Consider the following 24045-nt stretch of genomic DNA (forward strand, 5'->3'; position numbering starts at 1 on the left):
GGTTGTATTTGAGCTTCCTGAGCAAACTACTCCTACATTCTTACATACAAATCACACAAGTTATTAATACTCTACTGGGCTGTCTCCATGGTTATAATCAACACACACCTCGCAGACTCGGATGGGAATCCAACCCCAGACTTCCAACTGTAGTCTGATTATTATTTGATACTTTAGAACAGCAACAACATGACAGACAATAAGGAAGGCTCTTGCTTCTGGTGAAAGGCCTAGGTTTCAGTTTGGGCCCTTTTCCTCACAAGATGAGTGAAGGGATAAGCTGCTCCTTGCAAGATCACTTGTCATAGAGGTAAAATGGGCAGATTAATGGAGCCCTCTGCCCAGGATCCTATGTAAAAGAGGCAGGTAAGTATGGATGGCCTGCTCTGGCCACCCTAGTGTGGGCTCATAGGTTCTGTTCAAGGAACATTGCAATGGGTGAGCTGGGAGTGGCTCTGGTTAGGCTCTGTAGCCACCAAACTACATTACTGAAGAAAAAAATGTTAGCTCAGAACCATCAAGTGCTTTCTGGTATCACAGTTACCCCTACACTAGAACTGGGATGAGAATCTAGATTTTCTAACTTTCACTCTCCATGAAGATCACAGATTCCAGAATACATGGATTAAGTTCAGGATCTCATGCAGGGTTGGGAGCTAAACTCCCAGTGAGGACAAACCACCCAACTTAAATATATACGGGTATAAAAACCAACCTACAATGTAAACCTGGGTACACAGAGAACACGCTGACTGCGTGAAATACAGAAAACACAATCCCCCCATTTTAATCTCCCTCTTCCCTCTCCCATTTCCTTCTGCCTCTTCTCTTCTACCTCAGGTTCTGTGATGGTTGACTGTTCAGCATTTTGATCATCTGTCCTGTGCAGGTTGCATTTTTTTTTTTTTAAACATTTGGAACCTGTGTTGCTCAGCCCTTCTCTACATTCTCCAGGTCTGGACATGATATTAATACTGGCCTGAGGGGAAGGCTGCCTCCTGATATTGTGGTGAGTTCCATACCAGTCAGTTCATGTCCCTATCCTGAAGTTCCCTAACATTTGCAGGAACTTATTAGTGACATAAACAAGCCCAAAGCTAGCTGTCACCCTGGCTACCAGCCTTCTGACTCTCTAACAGCCATCTGCAAAGGAGAGGAAGTCATGATTCAGAACTGTCAGAGGTGTCACATACTCCCCTGAAGAATTCTGGAACCTGCTCCAGTGCTGACACTGTTCGGTCCCCTTAGTCTATCAAGGATCATCGCCATCCCATCACAGAGCCAGTTCCTGAGCTAATTAGCTTTCTGGTGCTGCTAAAAAGGACCACAAAGTCAAGGGCTTACAAATTTTCTCTCTTACTAGTTCTGGAAGGCCAGATCCCCAAACAAAAGAGCTGTACTCCCTTCCCCTCAGGAGCTCTGGAAAATTCTGTCCTCCTTTCTTTAGATGCCAGGAGGATGTTTGCACTCTTGCTTGTATGGGCACATGACTTCCTCTTCTTTGTGTGTCTATCAGCAGGACACTTGTCTCTGGATTTAGTGACCACCTGGAAAACCCAGGAGAACTTCTTATCTCAAGATCTTAACTTGCCTATATGTTCTAGTGATTCTGATAATTATAATTATTGGGCTTGGATAAAAGGCTCAAAAATTTACTTATTCTTTGTACACCTGAGGAAGCAGGTGATACATTTTGGGGGCATGTGGCAAACATACATTTGAGGAGAGGTGAAAAGGCAGAAAAAGTGAGAGGAGTTGGGGACAGAACAGCCTGATTGAGGGGTCACAGTTAGAATCAGAGGCCCTGACCTGATGCACTTCTGATCCTTGAAACTTGTAGGTACCTGCCACCAGACAAGGCACACCACAGGAGGGTTCAGGTAGCCATGCCTCGCTTTAAATAAATGGATGAAATTCCAAAATGACCAGCATGGGAGCATATGAAATTATACCCCAAAGCCATACATCCTTTCCATGGAGAGTCTGTTTGTCTTTCAGTAGAATGCAAATTTCAATGTTAGGACTATTTAAGATTGCAAACACATGAATCATTCAATGTAAATGTCACAGCCTGGTGACATGAAGAGGAGACTTGACTGAATAATGCAATTGCATGAAGTGGATGCTCTGGGAGAGGAAATGAAACACATGGAGGTATGAGATATTAGATTAGGTCTCCAGCCCTAATGAGACGCTCCTGGAGGGGGTAGTCCATGACTGCTCAAAAAGAAGAAAACACCCATATAACTAAGTTTAAGAGTAATTCTGAGGAAATGATAAGAACAAATGGAAATGGGGGAAAGCAGATTTTCCTAGGCTATTAAATTAGACTTTTGGAGGAGGTCTGCTCTCATATCCCCAGACCATCAGCAAAGGAATCAAAGGCTTCCTCTTAGGATCTGAGGCACTACAAGGATGCCATGGATTTGATCCATAAGAGGTGGTCAGCTCTGTTCTTCCCTGGGGACTGGCGGGTAAGGAGCACATCTTTAATCACTGCCTTTTCCATTTCTGTCTTCTCCAATTCTCCTGGAGCACCTTACCACCGACACGTGAGAAAATGCCCACGATCCATCAATCAAAGTCTCATGAAAGTAAAACTGTAACTGACAAGAAAATTAGTCATTCTGTAAATTTCAGTTCTTGAGAAAATGCTGTCAAATTGGGTGGGAAATGACTCAACAGGCTATTTGGCTGATGAAACCCACTAGAGAAGTAAGAGATCAGTTGGAACAATTGATGTCTCACAGTTCTGGGTGTTCCTGCCAATGGCTTGATTTCTGGGAGGAAGGAGGCAGTGTCTTTTGGATGGTTTCTCTTTCATAGGTCATCCCAAAGATCTATGGTAAAAGCCAAACAGGTACTTTACACTGCAATCACAGCAGTGACCACTGGGACTCTTCTGATGACATTTCATATTCATGAAGTGTTGACTAAGTAGAAGACAATTAGAAATGTATGGCATCTGAAAATGCCTTGAGTCTAGTTGATGGCAAAGCCTAAAAGAGGAGATGATTAAATAGGAATACACGTGAACTTTTAGCTCTACATCAGCCTGCTAAGTGAAAAATTATTAAATAAAATACACTCTAAGCATTATCTAGTACAATGCAATTGAACTAAATTATTTACTAATTACTGAACAAGGATTCTGATATTGAAGACTAAAAGCCATTTCTATTTAGTCTACAAATTAGTTTACATATAGGTTGATTCTAAGAATAAAACAAACACTAGGTGGAGTGACAATTGTCTGATGCACACAGGAGGCTGAGGCAGGAAGATGAAAGTTCAAGGCCAGCCTGGGCTGTAGAGTGAATTTGAGCCGCTGCCTATGAATGGCCCTCAGACTCGATAGAAATCATTATCATGATCCTAAGTTCTCCACTGACTTTCTTGACTTCACTTTAAGGAAATGGCTGCTTTTTAAATAATGTTTACGAACTCTGAGCTTTAGTTAAATTTTTTTTTCCTTCCTTCTATACATTTAAAGATCAATAAAAATGGAGGCTGGAGAAATGACTCAGTGGCTAGAGCACTGGCAATGTGCAGGGGTGCCCTAACACCTGACTGATAAACAGAGCTGCTGATCTGTACCTGAAACCAAAATGCACCACAGACTTATCAGAGCAAGACAGCAACACTGAAGCTGTGGAACCCCAGCTGGAAATCTGGGGGAATTCTAATATCACAAAGGTCCTTGGTGTTTCAAAGCATCAGAACAGCTGTCACTTGATATTAAAGGAACTGATGTTATCCAAGACAGAACGTGTGGAAAACATTCACTAAGGCAGGAGCCACACTGGGCAGAGAGAACTGAACACTATGTCGCAGCACAGAGTACATTTTCATCTGTAGCCCTAGGACCCGCTACTGTACTATGGGCATGGCTGGCTTGTCAAACATCTGCCCTGGGCAAGACCAAAATGCCAGAGGAGAGTGGGGTGACACTTCATCTTGTCAGAGAGTAGTTTGGGGAAGCTGGAAGGGAAAAGCTCTTCATTTACATCTTAGGCATCTGATCCACTGTTTGTGCGGGGTAAGGGGGAATGTCCAGGAAATTTAAGTGAGCTACTCACCCAGGGTCTCACACATACCAGGTAAAGGCTCTACCACTAACCCACATCACAATTTCCCTGGTAGAAGACTGACGCTTTGCTCTCGAGCTCGATCATAAAATCTCCCAAGGGTTGCTGAAATGGTGTTGAGTTTACAACAGACTCAATGGTACTATTCCATACCCTCTGCTGATCTTGGCTGGAGGCTGTGAAGGGAGTTCTTTTAAACAGAGCATGACCTGAAGAACGAATATTCTGAGTGGAGTGGATGTTTTCCTGGTGACTCCTGGAGGAGACACCATGTGTTTCCCAATCCTCAAGTAAAGCTCACTGGGCTGAAGACTTTGTAAGGTGGTGGTGCTTTCCTGTGACACTTCTGCTTGGTGCTGAAGAAGGAGCATTATTCTTGGTACTAAAGGGATTCTAGAAAGAAAATATGAGGCAGAGTCCAGCATGAGGCTCAGATATAGTGGATGGAGTAATCTTGGAGACGTGCAGTGTACAGTATTCTTCCTCCCCTTATCTTCGGTCTCCCTCTCCTTCTTCTTTTCCTCCTTCTGTGCAGAGGATGGAACCCAAGGCCACTATATATGAGGCAGGTACTCTCTACCACCAAATCACAGCCTTCTCTGAAGGCAACTACTTTTTCAGGGTGCTTTGCAGCAGCCCACCCTAATGGGAAAAGATTCCACTTTCCTGCCCTTCAGTTTAAGTGTCTGTGGCATGAGCCATGCCACATTCTGAGCATCAGTGAGGCCCTGGTAGGTGCACCTCAGCTGTTGTTGCACCAGTCATGGGTGGGTATAGTGTGTACCAGTACCAGCTGGAGTGAGCTGGTGCTTTTCTGTCCAAGTGTTTGATAGGTTCTATCTCATTATTCCTACCCATGCCGTTCCTTCCTGGAGCTTGTATTCTCAGGATTTGTTTGTTCATGGAGAAGACTGAAGGCCAAGTGGGGTGTTTTGTTCCAGACCTCGAAGATGCAGCCAGCAGGTTGTCTTTCTCACCTTGTTCTCAGCCACAGGCTGCCTCTTGAGCTCAGAATGCTCCTCTGTGTGTAAAGATGAGTGACATCTCTGCAGACAGAGGGCCAAGTCCACATAGCCATTTATAAAATGAAGAGGAAATCAGTGTCCTTTTCTCAGCTCTCCTACTCAGAGAAGAAACAAATGCAAAGTAAAGAAGCTAACTGTGTTTCAGTTAGAACAGGCATGGCACAATGGCATGTGGCTCTCTCTGCAGGGTGGGAACTCCTGTAGCAGGGCAGCACACCGGCCTTCCACAGGATAAAATCATGCAAGCCTTCTCTCTCTCACTCTCTTCTTCCTTAGAGCCCTCCTGCCAGGCTCGTCCATGTTCTGTCATCTTGCTGGACCCTAGGCTTAGTTGGTACCCCTGGTTCTGCACACCAGTGACCCTGCAGGTTGTCAGGTACAAGAACCCGATGTTCTAAGTGAGCTCTAAGTAGAAGCTGTTCAGTTGTTCTTTGTCCTTTGTACTTGGAAGATGGTGTCAGCAGGTGTGGAACACACACTTTCTCAGCATCTTCCCTCATTTCAGTAGTCGCTTCTGGGCACCTTAACTTTTTCTCTCTCTCTCTCTCTTTTTTTTTTTTTTTTGAGACAGGGTTTCTCTGTGTAGTCCTGGCTGTCCTGGAACTCACTCTGTAGACCAGGCTGGCCTCGAACTCAGAAATCCGCCTGCCTCTGCCTCCCAAGTGCTGGGATTAAAGGCATTCACCACCACTGCCCGGCAATAATTTTTTTCTTTAACTTTTTCTTTGTAATCCAGAGGGCAATACAAAAATGAGCTTGTCTCAGTGGAAACAAAGGTCGAAAAGAAATTTTCTACTGACACCATGTACTTCAAGAAGGATGCGTTAGATTAAAAAAAAAAAAAAAAGACAGGTGTTTGCATCTTGAGTTTCTATGTCGTTATATTCTGGGTTTAGTCTATTTTGCATTTTGATGAAGATTGTCTGTTTTTACATTTTATAAGCCAAATTCAAAGTCCCATCCATCCCAACAAAATTACACTCTGAAAATATAACAGAAATGGCTTGGACACTGCTGAAGTCCCAGTTCTCACTGTTCTCTGGGACTTTCCACTTAAGCTTCGTAGAGTCATTCGATATCATCTTCGTGACTAAAAATGTGACTGCAATATTATTACTTTAAATCATAATCAAATCATTCTCTTGCAGATTAAGACACTTACTCTTAGAAAAATAGCCAAATTGAATTAGGTGTGTCTTTTCTTGATAGATCAAAAGCGGCTCCATTAAATCAGCAGTTTTATATTAATGGCAGAAGACATGGCCTAGATGAGCAAAATACCCTTTGGAGCCATTCTGTACTCATGTATACGGAGATGGACATGTTCTCTCAGCTCACATGGAAAATAGGACTGTATCCCAAGTCCCCAGGCGAGGCAGCCAGACATGCACCCACCCTGGCGGCTCATCCCATACACATCTTCTCCCTCCTTATTCTTTCACTCTTTAGATTATTGTGCCTGCAAGCACACATACACACACACCCATCCATCTGGTATTTACTCAGTGCTTCCTGTATGTCCCTTTCCCCCCACCCCCGCCCCGAGAAGTGAGGAAAGCATTTCCTTGCTCCTCAGTTCTCCTCTCAGTTTTGGCTCTTATAATCCCCAACTTTCACACCAAGGATTGAAGTAGGTTGAAAAATTCTAAAGCATATTATGATAAGATTATCTTATAATTATTCAGAGTTCTATTCAGGGTGATATCTCACAGAGAAGAAATAAAAGATCCAATATTTATAAAATAAAAATGTAGTGTTGGCACAGTGTTCTACTATTTGTGAAGCCCTTTCATACTCATGGACCTATTGAAGGGTTCTGAAAACCTCAAAAAGACAAGATTAGAGACCAAACAATCCTGAGCTCACCCCATGAATAATAATGAGAGCCCAAACTCCTGAGCATCGGCAAATCCAATGGACAGAGGCATGGATGGCATTATGGCCATGGGGCAAGTAGCAAGAACTCTCAAAGGCTGGCCTCTTGCTTTACATTGTGCTGTTTCAGTTTTATCTTTTAATTTTTTTTTTAGTTTGGAAATATGCAATGTGCAAATGTAAGTTAATCCTCCAATTGTGATGTTTGATGCTGATAAGGGGTTGAGAATAGGCAGCTCTATCTCTACCCTCTCTAGAACCAAAGTGGCACAAAGTAAATTGGCAATTTTTATAGCTAATCTGGCATCCATGGTGACCTCCTAGCTGCATTATTATCTGCATGATTGTTAGGAGAAGCCAGCATTTACAATAATAAACTATATTAATTCAGTGCTTTCCTTCATGCAGCAAGGTTTAGGAGATTTAATTTGCTCATTAAAGATAAAGTTAGCTTGCTTATTTCTAGTCACATTTTGAAGAAAGCTCGGGGAGAATTCTACAGTTTTATCAATTGATTATTTTGGTAGACATCTTCAGTGAAAATGATTTGGAACCATCAGATACAGATTATTAAGTCTCAGCACCTACAGCACCTGAGAACAGCACAGCTTTCTCTTGTGAGGTCCACTAGGCTTCGGAGCCACACTGAAATACTGAGCGCTAGTAGGAATGGACCGGCATCCTACAGCTGCTGTCTTCTGTGGAGTAATGGGGCTTCTGGCAAATCATTACTTTTAATCAGGCACTACTTGGTGTCATTAAAATACATTGAGGAGGGCACAATCATTTGTGTAATGTATCTGAGCAAATGAACTAAAACTTCAGGCGGAGAATCCACATGGCACTGTAAAGACCACAGTCTAAGTGTGGTATCTGTTAACAGGGCCCTGCTACCTCACTAGGTTATGTTTTAGAACGTCTCCCACCCACTGACCAATCAGCAAGCACACAGTTGGCTACAGTAGAAATCAGGACCTAGAGGAGGACTGAGAAGCTGCAATGGTTGTTGAACTTTGGCACTCCAGGTTAATTGGCAGAACTGAACAGGAAAACAACTGGCAAGAGAAAAGAAGATGTTTTGGGAACCTCAGCACCACACAGCAGAGGCTAGGAGGCCAGGCTTGGGCCCCAGTGCCCATCAATCCCTGACTATCTGGCTTGTTGGCCAGGCCTTGGGCCAGAATCACCACCTCTAACAAGAGGAGGAAGATCTTCCCTTGATGGGTAGAGTCCTATCAATTCCTTGTTTCAGGCCCCAGAACTTCCTCTTAATGGGTGAGAAAGATTGCAGGGCAAATCTTTTGTCACCTAAAAGCAGAACACAAGAGCAAGGGACAAGACTCAATTTTAGCTATAGAAGCCTGAGTCCCCCCAGCCCCCCTCCCCGGCAGATTCTAACCTGTTGGTGACTCACACTTTAGACTAATGTTTCTGACTGTATGTACCCACCTCTGACGAAACATAGAAATGTTACTTTGGGAATCCCCTTTGCATTTCTCCTGACTTCCCCATGCAAACAACACAGACGGTTCTCATTGCTTTCCTTAAACATCCCATATGCAGGTCACTGAGAATACTGACTCTAGAACAGAGCTATGTGGACCCTGGGGGTCAAGAAGACCATGTGAATGATTCCCCACTCAAGGGTGATTAGATGTGAGTTCATGGAGAACATAAGTGACATGTCACTCATGGGTTCTACCTCCTCTCAGCCTGGAGCTGATACAGGTTACCTCGCTGTGCTGACAAACAGGCCAGGTACTGAGAGAAGGGAGCTGGCTACAGCATTTGGATCGAATGGACTCTACACATGCAGGGCAAGAGTGATGGAAGAGGCTAGAGGCAAGAACTGGGAGATATTCTAAGAAGCCATGCTCAGAGAAAGGACACAGGCTGCCTTGGGAAGCCTAGGACAGGACCAGCACATATTCAGGAAGCTTAAAGGTTAGACGGCTGACACAGGCAACACAGGAAGATAGGTCTGGCAGCTAGGCACCAAACTGGAGAGCAAGGGACAAAATTATCATATAAGGGTGTGCACAGACGCCCTAGAAACAGCTTTAGTAGCTGCCTCCAGCAGGAGTACAGGCTCTTAGCCAGGTGGGCTTATTTCAACAAATAGAGAAGAGATGATGAAAACTTAATGGTATGCCTCACTCTGTAATTTAAATAATTTTACATATAGTTTACTATATAGTTATTCTTGAGATAGGAGGATGAAAAAATTTTAAACATGGCTACAGGTAAGAATAATATATACTTCAAAATTCCCCAAAGAGCAGATTTAAAAAAAAAAAAACATGCTTTCATAAGCAACCAGCAAGCCTGGATGGTGATGATACGTCAACTACCTCGATTGACTTCACATTAACCTCATAATCACATGGGGTTATGATTTGTCAGTTAGAAAAAAAAATTAAAAATAGGAGGAATAACAAATCTGAGGCCAGCTTGGCTATATGACAAGATTCAAAAGTAAATGAGTAAGTAAAACAAGCATTATTTTCTATCGAGATTCTTGAAGCAAAGTCACATTACTGTGTCAGGGAGAGAGGAGGGGGCAGGGAACAGAGAGAACACATGAGGCTACGGATACAACAGAACTTTCCAGAGCATGCTTGTGTTCTGGGTGCTTCCTCTCTTTGAAATCCAAGTGAAAACTGTATAGTTAATGAGCTATTTCTGCTAATTGTTCTTGCACAGACTTAATAGGAATGATAAATGGGTTTCCCATCTTTTGATTTGTGATTATTAATTGTGAATATTAATATTATTGAAATCACACTCCCACATGTGCTACTGAATATTGAATCTAGGGCCTGTGTAAGCTATGAAAATATGTATCTTTATTGTTATTATTTTTTAAAAGGTGGCATGAGAACTCCTAGGGGCTGTGAGAAGAAACACCTTTGAGCAGGAGGGTTCAGAGCCTCTCCCTGTCAGGATCCGGCAGAACAAGCTACTTTCTGTGCTGATGGAACCACTACAGAACATAATACCTGGGTCAATTTTCTGCAGAGATGGGTCTCTGAATGTGATTGTCTCATTGTACTTGTTGATAAGTGACTACCAGGGCTCTCTGTTGGTGATTATAATTAGCTGCCTGGTGCCACAAGCCAGGCGATCACCATGGATTAAGTAACTGGTGAAAAGGTCAAAAGTTAGCAATCACCACAACCTCAGGCTCTGTGACAATGCTAATCTTTTTGTAGTTGAGCATGGAACATTTGCACACAAAAGTTGATTTCTAACAGTGCTTTTCTATACAAACAGCACCAGTAAGCTGACTTATGAAGCTGAAATATTTTTAGGTGGACCTAACTGTAAATGTTCACAAGTCGATATATGCAGTGTACTGAAAGCAAGCTCTTGCTTATTTATTTCAATTAATGTGCCCTCTACCAAGTCTAGTCATCGATGTGCACATGGAGAATGGGAAGTGAAATCGCCTGTTAAATGTCTGGGTGTTGTTTGGGAATGAAGGCAATGGCCACAGAGACCTTAGATCTGAGCTCTCTCTGTTCACCATAGAACAGGTAAGTGATAAAACGTCTTGAAAAGGCAGTGAGTGCCCATGCAATCTGAGACAAATAGAAAGGACAAACTCCAGTGTGTGTGTGTGTGTGTGTGTGTGTGTGTGTGTGTGTGTGTGGTATGTGGGCCCCTGCACCTTGCAGAAGATTCTGGATTCTGACTGATGGTTCCGCTTACTCATTGCTTCCCTAGTCCTCTGCTGACTCAGAGGGTTGTGGGGTTCCCTCAGAAGGCAGGTCACAGTCTGGGTTCCTGCAGCCCAGAGGTCTCTTAGATGACTGACGATCAGACTCTAAGGGGCCTATTAACTTGGGTGGTAAAATGTCCAGCTTTATGTTCCGTATACCCTCTGAAATAATGTATTTCCTTTCATTATAAATATGGACATCAAACCACAATGGCAGTACTTATGGGAATCACAGACCCTTTCACAGAGCATGATTCAAAACACTAATTCTTACTAAAGCCTCACAATTATAGGAGCAGTACACAACTCCACTGTTGTTATAGATAGCTAGCCATTTGCAGGTGTGTTTGATTATAAAAAAAATTCCACAAACATAAATATAAGCTGCTGAGTCCATTTTGTTGTAGATATGGTTTCAGGGCAGAACTGTATTGGACAATCAATACAGGAGCTCATCCTAGCTCAGGCTAATTCTTCCTTTCCCAGCAGTCATTACTTTCCTACAGTTATGTATACATATACATACATGCATGCATACATATATACATACATACATATACACACACACACATACATATATATATATAAAACAATAATCAAAGAAAAAGGCTATCAACTTGAGAGTGGGGGGAGTGGGAGGAGCTGGAAGAAAGGTACCTTGGAGGGGCTGGAGGGAGGAAAGTGAAATAATTCTAATTTAATTAAAAATGTATTTTTAAAATAAAAAACATTCTGCTATAACTGATTTCCCTTGTAACAATATGTGCTTTATTTTCTGCTCTTACAAACATTTTGAGAAGGGCAGAAGGCCCACACCACAAAGGAGGCTGAGTACTCCATTTTTTAAGGTGTTCTCTAGGATGCTTACGAATGACAGGGCCACCAGTGACCCTGACACTACAGACTCATGGAGGTAAGGTGGGGGTGTGTGGCCACTGGTCACAGTGTGACATACAGCCCAATTGTGGAATTCTGCCTCTTTTCCCCATACCACATCATCAACTACAGCCATAGCTGACAGCTGAGGGTACAGCCGTGGAGAGGCTGGGCACAGCCCCATGTCCACTGTGAGGAGGGGGATTTTGAGCCAGTTTACAGTTTCAAGTTCTGAAATGAAGGTCAAGGCAGAACTGCCTGTGAGATGTGAGTCTCTAATAAAAGAGAGAGAAAGAAATGTAACTTCAAGATAGGAGAATAAAAGTCTATTAAAATTTCACAACAAAATGTATACACATTTACTTTGTCTTTACAGAGTACTCCATGTAAAATGGGACTGAGGACAGAAATCCTTTGAGAAAAGCCTTGCAGGAAACTGTTCCTTTTCTTTCCACCTGCAGCCATTAGCAGGTGGGTGGGAAGGGAGTCACACTGGTGAAGCATGTATCATTGCCTTTGCAAGCCCCTTTTTCAGACATGGAAACTGAGGCCAGGGAACTAGCCCTCTTGCCTCGATTCGCTCTCTCAACCTAACACTAAGTGGCCGGACTGTCATCTGATAATAGGTTGAGAAATAGCCCAGCGTCACCATAGGTTCTAATAAAATCAGCAACCCTGTATTTTTTTACAGCTAGGTGCCCTGTGAGAGGCTGGACGGCCAGCTGGAAACGCTTTCCTCATTTCTATTCTCAGTGACAGATTCTGACCCCGGGCTCTGCTGGGGAGGCTGGGGATGAACCAATGGAAGAGCGACAGGGAGTATTAGTCAGTCATCTGAACCAACAGCTATACACACGGCTTCAAAGCAACACAAAACAGGTAATTTAATTTCATAAAGGGATCTTTCTACCGTTTGTTTTTTCCTCTCAGCCTACTGAAATGTACACACCACGAGGACAAAGTCCAGGGCACTCTTCAGTGGCAATTTTACTTCTGCACATATTGAATGTGTTGCTGGGGATGAAGCATTTCATGGTTCCTGTGCTTAGCAAATGAAATAAATCAATGTGTTATGAGAGAGCCTTTTTTCCCCTTGCTGTTTGGGGGAAGTGCTCTTTACTCTTCAACTAACAGGAGCTTAACGAACCATTTCACATTCTAAACCCCTTGGAAAGATCATAATGCCTATTTCTTAATTAATTTTTTTAAAAAAAGCCAAATAATACTATTTCCCTTTTGTGTATCCACATGGGTAGTGGTGCTTAAAAAATTTACTAAAAATAAACAATGTCACAGAACAAGAGAAATCTTTTCGTTTGTTAAATATAGATACTCGTAGGTCTTTATAAAGCAAGACAGAGAGAGATGACCTGGCCCAGGATTTTATTAAGTATAATCAAAGAACCAGGGAATTTGGGTTGCCATGGAAGTCAGGCCTAAATAAAGTTTATCACACTGTGCCGACTTAGCATTGTGCTTTGAAATAATAAAGCCAATGTACCATAAAAAAACACAGGTCACTCAGCAGTTAGGTTCCTTTGCTTGAATCTCTTTTAAATTTTTATGCTTAAACTTCCCAGCCTGTACTAAAAAGGCCCTGGCTTTGTGGTATAACAGAAACAGGTACTCAAGGCTCGCCTCTGCTTCATGCTTGGGCCAGTCTCATTTTTCTGTCCTAATTGCAGCAGACAGCATTTCGGCTTTGTCAGCCCTACCTGCTCTGAATAGGAGCACTTTTGCCCCCCCTTGTCAAAGACCAGGGAAGAAAGCGCGCTCTCTGGTTGGCAGCAGTCTTGGATCCTCGCCCCCGGCCATACTGTGCAATCACGCTGTTTATCCCACTGTAACAATCAGACAGCGAGAGCTGAGCACCTGGTACTCTCGGCCCCGGCCTTCCTTGGCAGCTGACGGGCAACCTCGCTGCCAGGTGGTCGCGCTTCAATTACATTAGCTAGCCATTCTAGGGTTAACGAGGACCCACTTTCCTCAGAATGCCCCGAGAAAATCAGTTATTCATAAAAGACAGTATGCCTTTTGTTGATAGCTGAACAATGTTGCTGAATATCCATTAAATTAAATTCTCCTTATTGGACTGAATAATGCAATAGCGATAGCCCCAGCTAGAAGTTTGCATGTTTATTTACCGAATTTCTGAATAATTTATACACGGATCCTGGCTCTATTTTTCATTTGGTGGCCAAATGCTTCTTTGGAATAGGTCTGTGTGGCTTTGCCTTCGTTTTAATACAGGCTGACACTCACTCGCAAATGGAAAACAAATGAAGGCATGCTGTAATGGAGTGGCAGGGAAAGGAAATTGTACTTTGACTCAGAATTCACCTTCCAATTTTCTACTGCAGGAAAACTTTTGAATTTGCATAGATGCTTTTGAGGACTGTTTCATCAGAGAAGCTTTTTCACACACAAAAAAGAAAGACAGTGTGCTGGTCGGTCATTAATCTCCAGGCCAGGAACTATTATTACCAGTGCTTAGGTACACAGTGGCCCTGTGGAGACCTGGTGGTAACTGAATTTGATGGACAGCTAGAATGTGTCTCCTTGCTTGCATCCTTCTGGAGAGCTGTTATCTGTGATCCTTGGCAGCAGAGACTACAGGGGCAGGAAAGTCATGAACTGAAAGGTTTCCCTCCCTTCTGCTCTCCCCATGTACCAGAGAGAGGGTGTAGGAGGAATACTCCCTCCTCTTGGGATGTGGTATGTTGCCCATGTTCAGAGAAATGGGCCTTCAGCCTCAAATACATGGTTGCCCCCCTAGACTGCTCAGGGAAAGCTGTAAGAGATCTGCAGAGAAACAAGTACAGGGTAGAACAAAGCCACTTAAACACTATTGTCCTAGGAACTGAGTCTTTGTTGATTGGGGAGTAATTTTTAAAAGTTAATTCATTTTTTCCCACAATGCTATCTACATACAGGGACTCACATATGTTGGGCAAGCACTCAACACTGATAAACCCCAAGACCAGGAGATAAGTTTAGAAAAGGATGCAGGAAAACACCCTGAGAAGTTTTTTTCTCCCTTAAAGTTAAATCACCCGAAGGACATATTAGCTATCGCAAAGAAGAGAAGACAATGGGAAAATTCTATTGGATTTCCCTTTCATTTAAGGGAGAAAAGATCTTTTTTTTTTTTTTTTTTTTTGGTGATGAAAAAGATTGAATAAATCTAGCAAGAAAGGCAAACCTCAGTTGATATGCAAATGCAAAGGAGTCTGGAAGAGGGGGTTTTTAGGCTTAGCAGTGGCACTGTACAGCAGCTGGGAGGCGGGGAGCAGGGTTGGGAGTGTGAACCTGTGGGACGGACCACTCCTAGTTGGTGTCTTGGAGGCCTTGGGCAAGTCATGCTTTTCCTTTGTCGTGGTGGTGGTGGTGGTGGTTGTCGTCTTCTTCCTCCCCCTCCTCCTCCTCCTCTTCTTCCTCTTCTTCCTCCTCCTTTTCCTCTTCCTCCTCTTCCTCTTCTCCCTCCTCTTCCTCCTCCTCCTCTTCTTCTTCTTTGCAAGAAGTGGGCATTTTGCAGACATTTAGAACCCCCATGGTCTGAGAGCTCAGATATTTAAGCTAGCCTGCAGACCATTCCTGAGCATGGACTCATAGTTCAGGAACTTCCTTATACTGCTCTCCCTCACCCTAGTCTTATTCAAGATGTGAGTGTACAAGCTGCTTTGTGGTCTTGAATGTAATCACCTCACCAAGTTTCTCTGACTTGAGACATCAAAAGCAAACTAGAGCCCATTGCCACAGCAAAGCCAACACCCTGGAATCACTGTTCCTGGTGGGTAAAGTACCAAGAGTGCAACCTACAATCGACATTCAGAGGCATGCTCTTAGTTTGCTTCCTGATCATCTCTGATAAATGCTTGGGCTTTTTCTTGCCATTTATCTTCCCAGGCAGGCTGGTGTCTGGTCACAATGCACGTTTCCAGTAACATTGTCTCTGAATGATAAGATCCACCTTGAACAAGGCTCCCACACAAAGGCTGTCGAATGTGCCCGTGACAAAGCGGACACTCTTCTGTGGCTCAAAAACAATGGCTGACACTTCTGTATGAATAGACAGAAGGCACATCAAAGGCAGCCTTTCACAGGGAAAATTGTGTGATGCCCACTTTAATCTCTCTGAAAACCTATGCACAAACTGAACCCAATTTTATTTTTCAGATAAATGCTAAGGCTTGATACAAGGACACCTTCTTCTTTGCAAGTTAAAAGAGGAGGAGACAAAGATATGCTAGCATAGCCTTTGAACTTTTGAAAGCTGTATCAATGGACCAAGGTACTTAACCACTGATACAGGGCAGAGATTTTACAATAGCTGCATTTAAAGCATTCTGACTAAAACCAGTCATTATTATAGATTAAAGAAAGGCATTAATAGCCACATTTTTCTTAAAGCTACATACTTTTTAATAATATTAACCCTTTTGATCAATTAACAAGGTCTAAACAGAGAAAGCTTATAAAAATCACAGAGGCCCAGGGTTATAATTTGGAGGGATAACACTCATTCCTTAAATAAGGATAAAAAACAAATGCCTTGTGAGTAGGACAGGAAAATGCCCTCCAGTGAACAGATGCCTCAGGACTGAGGTAACTACATGGTGACTCTTCTGAAAGTGCACTGGCTTGGGAGGTAGGACTGTGGAATGGTGTCTGTGATGGCTCCTAAGCTCCCTCTCCTCTCTTTTTGCATCCCCTGATCCCTCTCAAGCCTTAGGTATACTATAGTGATGCTGCTTCTGCTTGTTTTTCTGTTGTTTCAGCTAGTTCAACCTCACCCAGGGGACTCAACTTCCTCCTTCTATCGAGGCTGCTAGTCTGATTTAACCTTGTGACTTTTCTTACAAATGCATCTTGATGGTTGTACAGCTCAAGTTCCAAGTCTAGCGTTATCTATTCTCTGGGAACACCTCAGGAAGTCGGACCCCTCTGCAGGACATGGTTTCCTCAAGTCTAGATGGTGACATGTGATACTTATATGAAGCACTTAGTACAGGGCACAACACTAACTGAGCCCTAGGGAGGGCGGGCTATCTAACATGACCATTTCTAGTTCTAAAAGGGACCATGGTTCCTTGCCTCCTCTTCCCATAAGGTGGCATCAATCCTTCTTTCTAGACCTAGACACCTCCAATCCGTTCTTACGGTCAGGGTCGGTCATTGTAGTGACTTCCACATGGTGCCACTGTCCAGTTGGGCTTGGTAAAACAATGCCCACTATCTGCACAGGGCTCAGATTGGAAAGACACTCTCCAGAGATAGGCAGCAAGATGTGTTAGAGTTCTTTAAAGGCAAATGCAACTTAAGGACTGGGGCTTATTTTAATATAAAAGTGTCAGTGCATAGAATCACATATAGCATGTAATCTGCAAACACATGACCTAGCTACACCCTGCCCATCCATCATCTGGTTCTCTCATCTGAGAAGCTCCATCCTGAGTGCTGACTATCCCAGGTATGTACATAAGGATGTACCTGAAGACAGAGGATCCTGTAACACTTAAAGGCTATAATTAGGACAGCAGAGGAGATGGATGATCTGAGCAATGTATTGGCTAGTTGTTGGTGCTGAGCATGAGGGTCACAGGACAATGTCTGCTCAGCTCCTGGAATCATAAGTTTGGGAGATCGCCCTGGTTTGCTCAGCATATAGACTTTATTAGCCTATCATACATGGGAAAGGATGCTACTTTAGATTCTTGTTTCAAAATAAACAGGCAACTAGCTAGACTGTTATGGAGACTTGTCAGTGATGGTAATAAAAAATCTGACCTGACAGCCACAAGGCAGGACCCCACTCCACTCAGCAGTAGAACAGTAGGATGGACTTAACCCTTAAACAGGGTTTTATGCATGGTTTTTAATGATAAGCATATCTATGAGGCAGCATATAAAGAATGCTGTCTTAGTTTGTTTCCTCCTTCTATGATAAACACCATGACCAAGAACAACAGCAGAGGAAAGGGTTTATTTCAGCTTACACCTCCTGGTCATGCTCCATCAGAGCAAGAACTCAAGGCAAGAGCTGAAGCAGAGACCATTGAGGAACACTGGTTGTTGGTTCCTCCCCTTTCCCCTCAGTCTGCCAGCTTTCTCATACAGCCCAGGCCCACCTGCCCAGGGGATGACACTTCCCATGAGCATGAGCGGCTAAGCCACCTGTCAGTCTGATGGAGGCAATTCCTTAACTGAGCTTCTCTCTTTCCAGATGACTCTATTTTGTGTTAGGCTGACAATAAATGATCTTTAAAAGAAAACTTGGCAAAAAATCAAACGATTCCTTTGAAAGAAGCTCTATAGATCTGAATTTGGGAGTATCTTCTGAAAAGTCGTACTCTTGAAATGGCCAGAACCAAGGCACCTACTCACCTGGACCTTAAAAGCACAGTGCTTCAAAGGTTTTCTTTCCTCTCACATGACTCTTGTTTTTCAAGACATGGTTTCTCTGTATAGCCCTGGCTGTCTTGAAACTTGCTCTGTAGACCAGGCTGGCCTTGAACTCAGATGTCTGCTTGCCTCAGCCTCATGAGTGCTGTGATTAAAAGCATACACCATCATTAGCTGGATAGAGTCCATTTTCTTAATGCCAGGCACACCCCGCCCCACTTAACAGGATTGATGGTCAGGAACATTTTATCCTCTCTGCCTTCACGTTCTGCATAGAGAGCCAACGTCACCATGAACTGTTAAGCAGATGTCAGTGTTTCTAGCTATAGGAAGGTACTATTAAAAAGTGACAGCGGTGCAGCAAAAAAAATTAAGATTTTTTTCTCTCCCTCCATTTCCCTATTATGAAGGTTTAACTTAAAAATAAGTAAAAATCATTTAAAAAACTCAAAAAATAATTCTAGACAAATTATAATTCAGTTGAATATTGTGGCAATCATAATCTTTTAAAAAAACACATCTTACAGTAGAGAGAGGTAATTTTCTTTCTTTTTATGAGAGGTAATTTTTCAAAGAAGGTTCTGAAATTAAGGCAGACAAGGGGACTAGGAGAAGGAGGAAAGGGGTAAGGAAAAGGTGGAGAAGCAAATGAAGATGAACAGGGGAAAGCAGAGGGAAGGTGGAGGAAGGAGAAGGAAAGGAAGGGAACCATACAAAAATGAAAGGGAAATGAATGCCAATTACCCTGGACCAATCAGTATATATTATACATATATACTCAAACATCATGCTGTATCAAACACACATGCGTGTGTACACACACACACACACACACACACACACACACACACACACACACACTATGGTTAATTGAAATAAAAACAGAAGAAGAAATTGGGAAGAAGCAGCAGATCCTGATGCTATAGGAGAAGACTGTGTTCCAGGAGTACTGTGGAAAGCCAGCACTGACCCCCATGAAAAGATGGCTTAGCATTTCTTGGCCCCACGCCAGGGAGTGCCAACTAACCTGAGCTGCTGCAGGGATGACGCTCAGACTAATGTGAATAAGCCCTGTGGTTTCTATGTTGATGCTAAAGGGAATTATTGGGCTGAGCTAGTGCATGCCACTTCCACATGGGCCAGGACTCATGATGGACTGGGGACATCCAATAACTTCTCAGGAGCGATGAGCTTTGTTCAAATTTACATTTAGAAATGTAAAATGACACTAAGACCAAATTCTATTTTTGAGCATCCTGGTTGCCATGGTTTGGCTAAGTTTTGGGTTGGTAACCCTTCTGTCACAATCTGAATTCCACTCACACTGGTCTCCCTGGTGTCTGGCATAGGCAGATTTTGATCATCTTTGTTATACATTTTAGTATTTTAATAAAAGTTACATTTAAAGCATCAATAATTTTCTCCAGTTACAACTTTTTATTACAATAAAATCTAAGTGATTTATGTCCTTTTTTTTTTTTTTTTTTTTTTTTTTTTTTTTTTTTGTAAACTGGTAAATAAGGCAGGCTATCTACTGCCTAGCACTAGAGGTGGTAGCTGTCTGGGCCCACGGCAGACTTAAGGATTCACTAACATCCCAGGTAATGATGAATTTCACTGGCTAATTATTTCAAAGTCCTTCTCTCAGAAGCAGGATTTCCAATATTTTGTATTATGAACAAAGCCAACATTCATGGGGCATAATACCCAGAATAACCAGAAACACAGGGTAACAGCTTTAAAGAAGAACCCTGTTCAACAGGCAGTGACCTCGCCACCAAGGGGCTTCCAAGAAGCCCCACCAAGGTACCCTGGGCTCTGGAGGATGCCCTTTACTTACAGTTCCCCACGCAAACTGCCCTCTGGGGAGGAAAGGGAGTGGGTGTTCATAGTTATTGCCCATTTGTGTAACTGGAAACGGCCACAGAGAATCATAGTAAAATGTCCTTCATCTAGCAATTTTATGTATTTCAATATGAAAGGAAGTCCCAAAGCCCATCCTATAACTGTCCTCCAATTCTTTGTCATCATGAAATCATCTCTGTGAGCACCTTTGAGGGGATATGTGGGACAGTCTTTTACTTTGACAGAGGGCTACAGGGTCTCTTGTATCCCAGGCTAGGCTTGAGTTTACCATGAAGGTGAAAATAACCTTGAACGTCTGGTGCTCCTACTCCTCCTTCTGGACTGCTGGGGTTAGAGAGGTGAGCCATCATGCCTCTAGAGTTTATGCGTCAACAGGGATTGAGCCCAGGGCTTCTCACATTGTAGGCAAGCACATTATCAGCCAAGTTCCACTTTCATGTTTACCAGCCCAGCCTCCACTTTCATGATGTTTACAGTAACATTGCTAACTGTGACTTTAGCTCTGCTACTAAATGAGGTACTGATGACAGATGTTGCACTCCATGCTGATGGGGCTAAGTAAAAGTCTCTTTGAAGGATGAGTATTCAGAGCTGGGTGTGGTGGTGCACACCTTTAATCCTAGCACTTGGGAGGCAGAGGCAGGTGGATCTGAGTTTGAGGCCAGCCTGGTCTACTGAGTGATTGCCAGGACAGCCACAGATTCACAGAGAAACCCTGTCTTAAAAAAACCAAACCCAAAACCAACCAACAAACAATAGAAAAATGAGTATTCAGGAACTTTTTCTTTCATTATAGAAAAACGAGCTAATGAGATGAAGAGACCTGAATACAACATCAGTATGTTTCATGGTACAAAGAGAAATTCAAGGACAGCATTTGATAGTGGCCATTGGAGCTTAATTTGAAATTCAGACAGCTTTTAAGGAAAGGCTTGTGAATCCTATGCATTGATCTTTTGTGGAGGAAAAAAAAATTAAAAACTAAGTATCCAGCCTTGGTGTGTAACATGTTCAGTGAAGATGAACAAGGTTAGTCGGGTCCCATTTGTACATATATGAAGGTTTCTACCAATGAACCTCAGGACACAGGATGAATTTTACAACACACTAAAGACTAAGCAAATATTGAAATTTAAAGAGTATTTTGCCTGAGTCTTAGAATTTTCTATACTGGAAATTCAGTGGGCACTGTATTACTTTGAATAGGATCTTAGCCACACAGTTTCTCTACAGCAGAGATACTGAAAACCAGTAACATTTCTGAAATTCCACTGTTTCTGTAACTTTAATTTCAGAAAAAGAAATCCCCAAATAACAAGTGAACATTTTCTTGATTGCAACAAAATACAGCTTCATAAAAAGGGAATCTTTATTCTTAGCAAGGACAAAGATTATGAACTCTGCTAATAATTCACTTATTTACAACGATATGACCCTGGGTTTATGAATATACAGTGACATGAAAACTAAGTCAGCCTTCAAGAAAGGACTGAACACAAGTCCTAGTCCACAATTAGCACCTACCACAGAGGGCTTCCAAGAGTTTCCCCATGAAAATCTGGAATGTGTGTCTCATTCAACAACCTGAGAAGACAGCTTTTTTTCAGGCACAGAGCACATTACCAGGTTCATTAATTAAACAGTGCGGGCGGAGCAGATGGGTGCTACCTACGCTCCAATGACGCTAAATTGGGACAGAGGTTTGCAGTCCTTAATGAGACTCCATAAAATGGATGATTACATAGTGATCCCAAGTAAACAAACCAGGGAAGCGCTGGACTGCAGGCAACAAGTCCTGCAACATGGTAACAAGGAAACCAACGGGGTAAGCGTCTAATATGCATACCTTTGGGGTCATTCAATCCTGAATCAAGCTGGCCCAGAAAAGCAGAGGAGTCTACAGATGACACTGGACAAGAATATAAGAATGCCTGGCTGTGGAAATGAATGAAACAAAAACCGTTTTTTTGTCACATATGTGGTGTGTACCTGCAAATGACACTCTCAAGCTTCCCTTTATCATCAGAGAAGAACATGCAAAATATATTTACAAGGGAAGCTGTCCAGAAGATGAGGGCACCACGGTTATTTTTAGCCATACTTTTTCTTTATCACTAATCTTTACCTTTTTTGTTATGTCTCTCCCTCTTTTTTGTCCTAGACTATGGTACACATGAACTTGTGTAGTAACTCTGAATGTATCTTATAGACTTGTGGAAGAGAAACAGAAAGTTATGAAAAGCCCCCTGAAGACACTGGCTGTTGTCTGGAACACATTACACACAATCTTTAGAATGACCTAGGTTTTCCAGCTAAGACATGGTATAATTCCAGTGAGCACCTGCAAAGTTTGGAGTAACAACAGGACAAACGGTAGTGAAACACCCTGCAGTACAGCTCAGGGAGTCCTCAGGAGGTGATTGCGAGTCACTGTTCTGCCACTACTTGGTAGCTATGGTGGCCCCAGTGCCCTGTTTTGATGTTAAGAATCTCTTTTGTGACAGTTTCCTCTGCTGTGGCTCTCACTCTCGAATGACATCTGGCTTCTACTGCAAGGCCTTCACATCTGTTTTAGGAAGAGGCGGGGCACAAGCCAGTTCAACAGGGACAAATAAATGTCTGCACACACGCAGGAACATCACTGCAATGGAAGCATGTTTTGGATTCTTTACTAAGACATGCACAGCCAGTTATATTAATTACATGCTTATTTTGGGCTAGCCTCTGGCGAGAATATATATGCATTTAATGTTTCAACTGAATTTTAATTTGGAAGATACATAAATAAAGGTTGGGTTGTGTACATGATTTAAACCAAGAACATTCCCATTCTAATTTTCCTTTATTTTGATGTTCAAATCTTCATTCCATATAATTAGGGTTTAGAGCTCTGGTTCTCAACCTTTCTAATGCTGTGACCCTTTTATACAGCTCCTCATGCTGTGGTGACCTCCAACCATAAAATTATTTTGTTTCTACTACATAACTATAATTTTGCTACTGTCATGAACCATAGTGTAAATATCTGGTATGGGACCCTTGGGAAAGGGTCATTTACCCCCCAAAAGGATTGTGACCCACAGGTTGAAAGGTCTGGGTAATAGTCCTGACCAAATATGCTAAAATTAACAGGAATCTGTAAACCTTTATACCTTTAATGGCCTTCTGTTTTGCCTGAGAACAAGTGAGGAATAGCAGAAGGTCTTAAGAGCCAAGCTGCCTGGATGTTCAGCCTAACCCTACTCCTACTGAAGGCCCAGGCCAAGTTCTGCTTGCTACACCCTCAGTTTCTCCATTTGCAATGTGAGGCTGACACAGCCCATTTTGTAGGGCTGTGTAAGAGTATGACTTATGGCCCAGTGGACCTCATCTTCTGTATGTCTTTGAAGAGGCTACACTTTTGCACATTATCCACACATGCCAAGTGACTTTTGGAGCTAAGCCTGACTGTGGGTCCACAGGTTGGTTAGAGAGCATTTTATCCATCACATGCCAACACCAAGTACCAGCTGGTGTTTCCACTTCTGTCCTTCACAAATTGTTTGATTATCCTGTTGTATTTTGTCTCACTTTGTAACAGAGTGACTGGAAATCGGATAAAATCAAGTGCCCGTGGTAGTAACAGCTACAGTTCTTGATGCATAGAAGTGTCCAGAAAAACTAGGTATCCTTACACATATTAAAAATGGGAATCTTAAGTGCTTACTTAAATACACCAGCTTACTTCCAATGACAAAGGGCAAGGATATCAGGATGCCTTTGGAAAACAAACAAGTGTGAGGCTCTGAGACATGACGCATGCTCAGGAATATGTAGTGGTTTTTTTTTTTTTTTCATTTTCTGAAACTAGATGACAATGCCCATGAAGCTGAGCACACTTTTCAACTTTGATCTATAGATCAAAATAAAACTGCTTTCAAAAATGGAACACAAATGAAATATAATTATTGACAATACCAGTCTCTATCTTCTTTTTCACAACCAGATAAACATTTTTTTATAATTTTTAAAATTATAATTTTTTTTATAATTCTGTATTATTTCACAGGCTGAAGTTCCTTTAAGGAGTCAGTCCCTGTGCCAGACCTTGACTAAGAAACACATAATTAGAAATGGTGTTGGAGATTCTCCACTCTAAAATGATTAAATAAAATGTTCAATAAGGGATCATTTATAAAAACAGCCAATATTT

General features: G+C 42.4%; 1 protein-coding gene across 5 annotated transcripts in view; it reads right to left on the reverse strand.

Moving 5' to 3' along the window:
* Ralgapa2 (Ral GTPase activating protein catalytic subunit alpha 2) overlaps positions 1 to 24045 on the reverse strand; it is a 271068-nt gene that overhangs the window by 23184 nt on the left and 223839 nt on the right. For 2 of the 5 annotated variants that reach the window (XR_013108861.1, XR_013108862.1), the window contains one exon: positions 17970 to 18132. The exons of the other annotated variants lie outside the window; for them this stretch is intronic. The gene's annotated coding sequence lies outside the window, so the exon portion shown is untranslated. The remainder of the gene's footprint in view (positions 1 to 17969; positions 18133 to 24045) is intronic. 5 annotated transcript variants of the gene reach the window in all.

The sequence above is a fragment of the Arvicanthis niloticus genome, chromosome 2 (assembly GCF_011762505.2).
Source record: "Arvicanthis niloticus isolate mArvNil1 chromosome 2, mArvNil1.pat.X, whole genome shotgun sequence".
NCBI lineage: Eukaryota > Metazoa > Chordata > Mammalia > Rodentia > Muridae > Arvicanthis > Arvicanthis niloticus.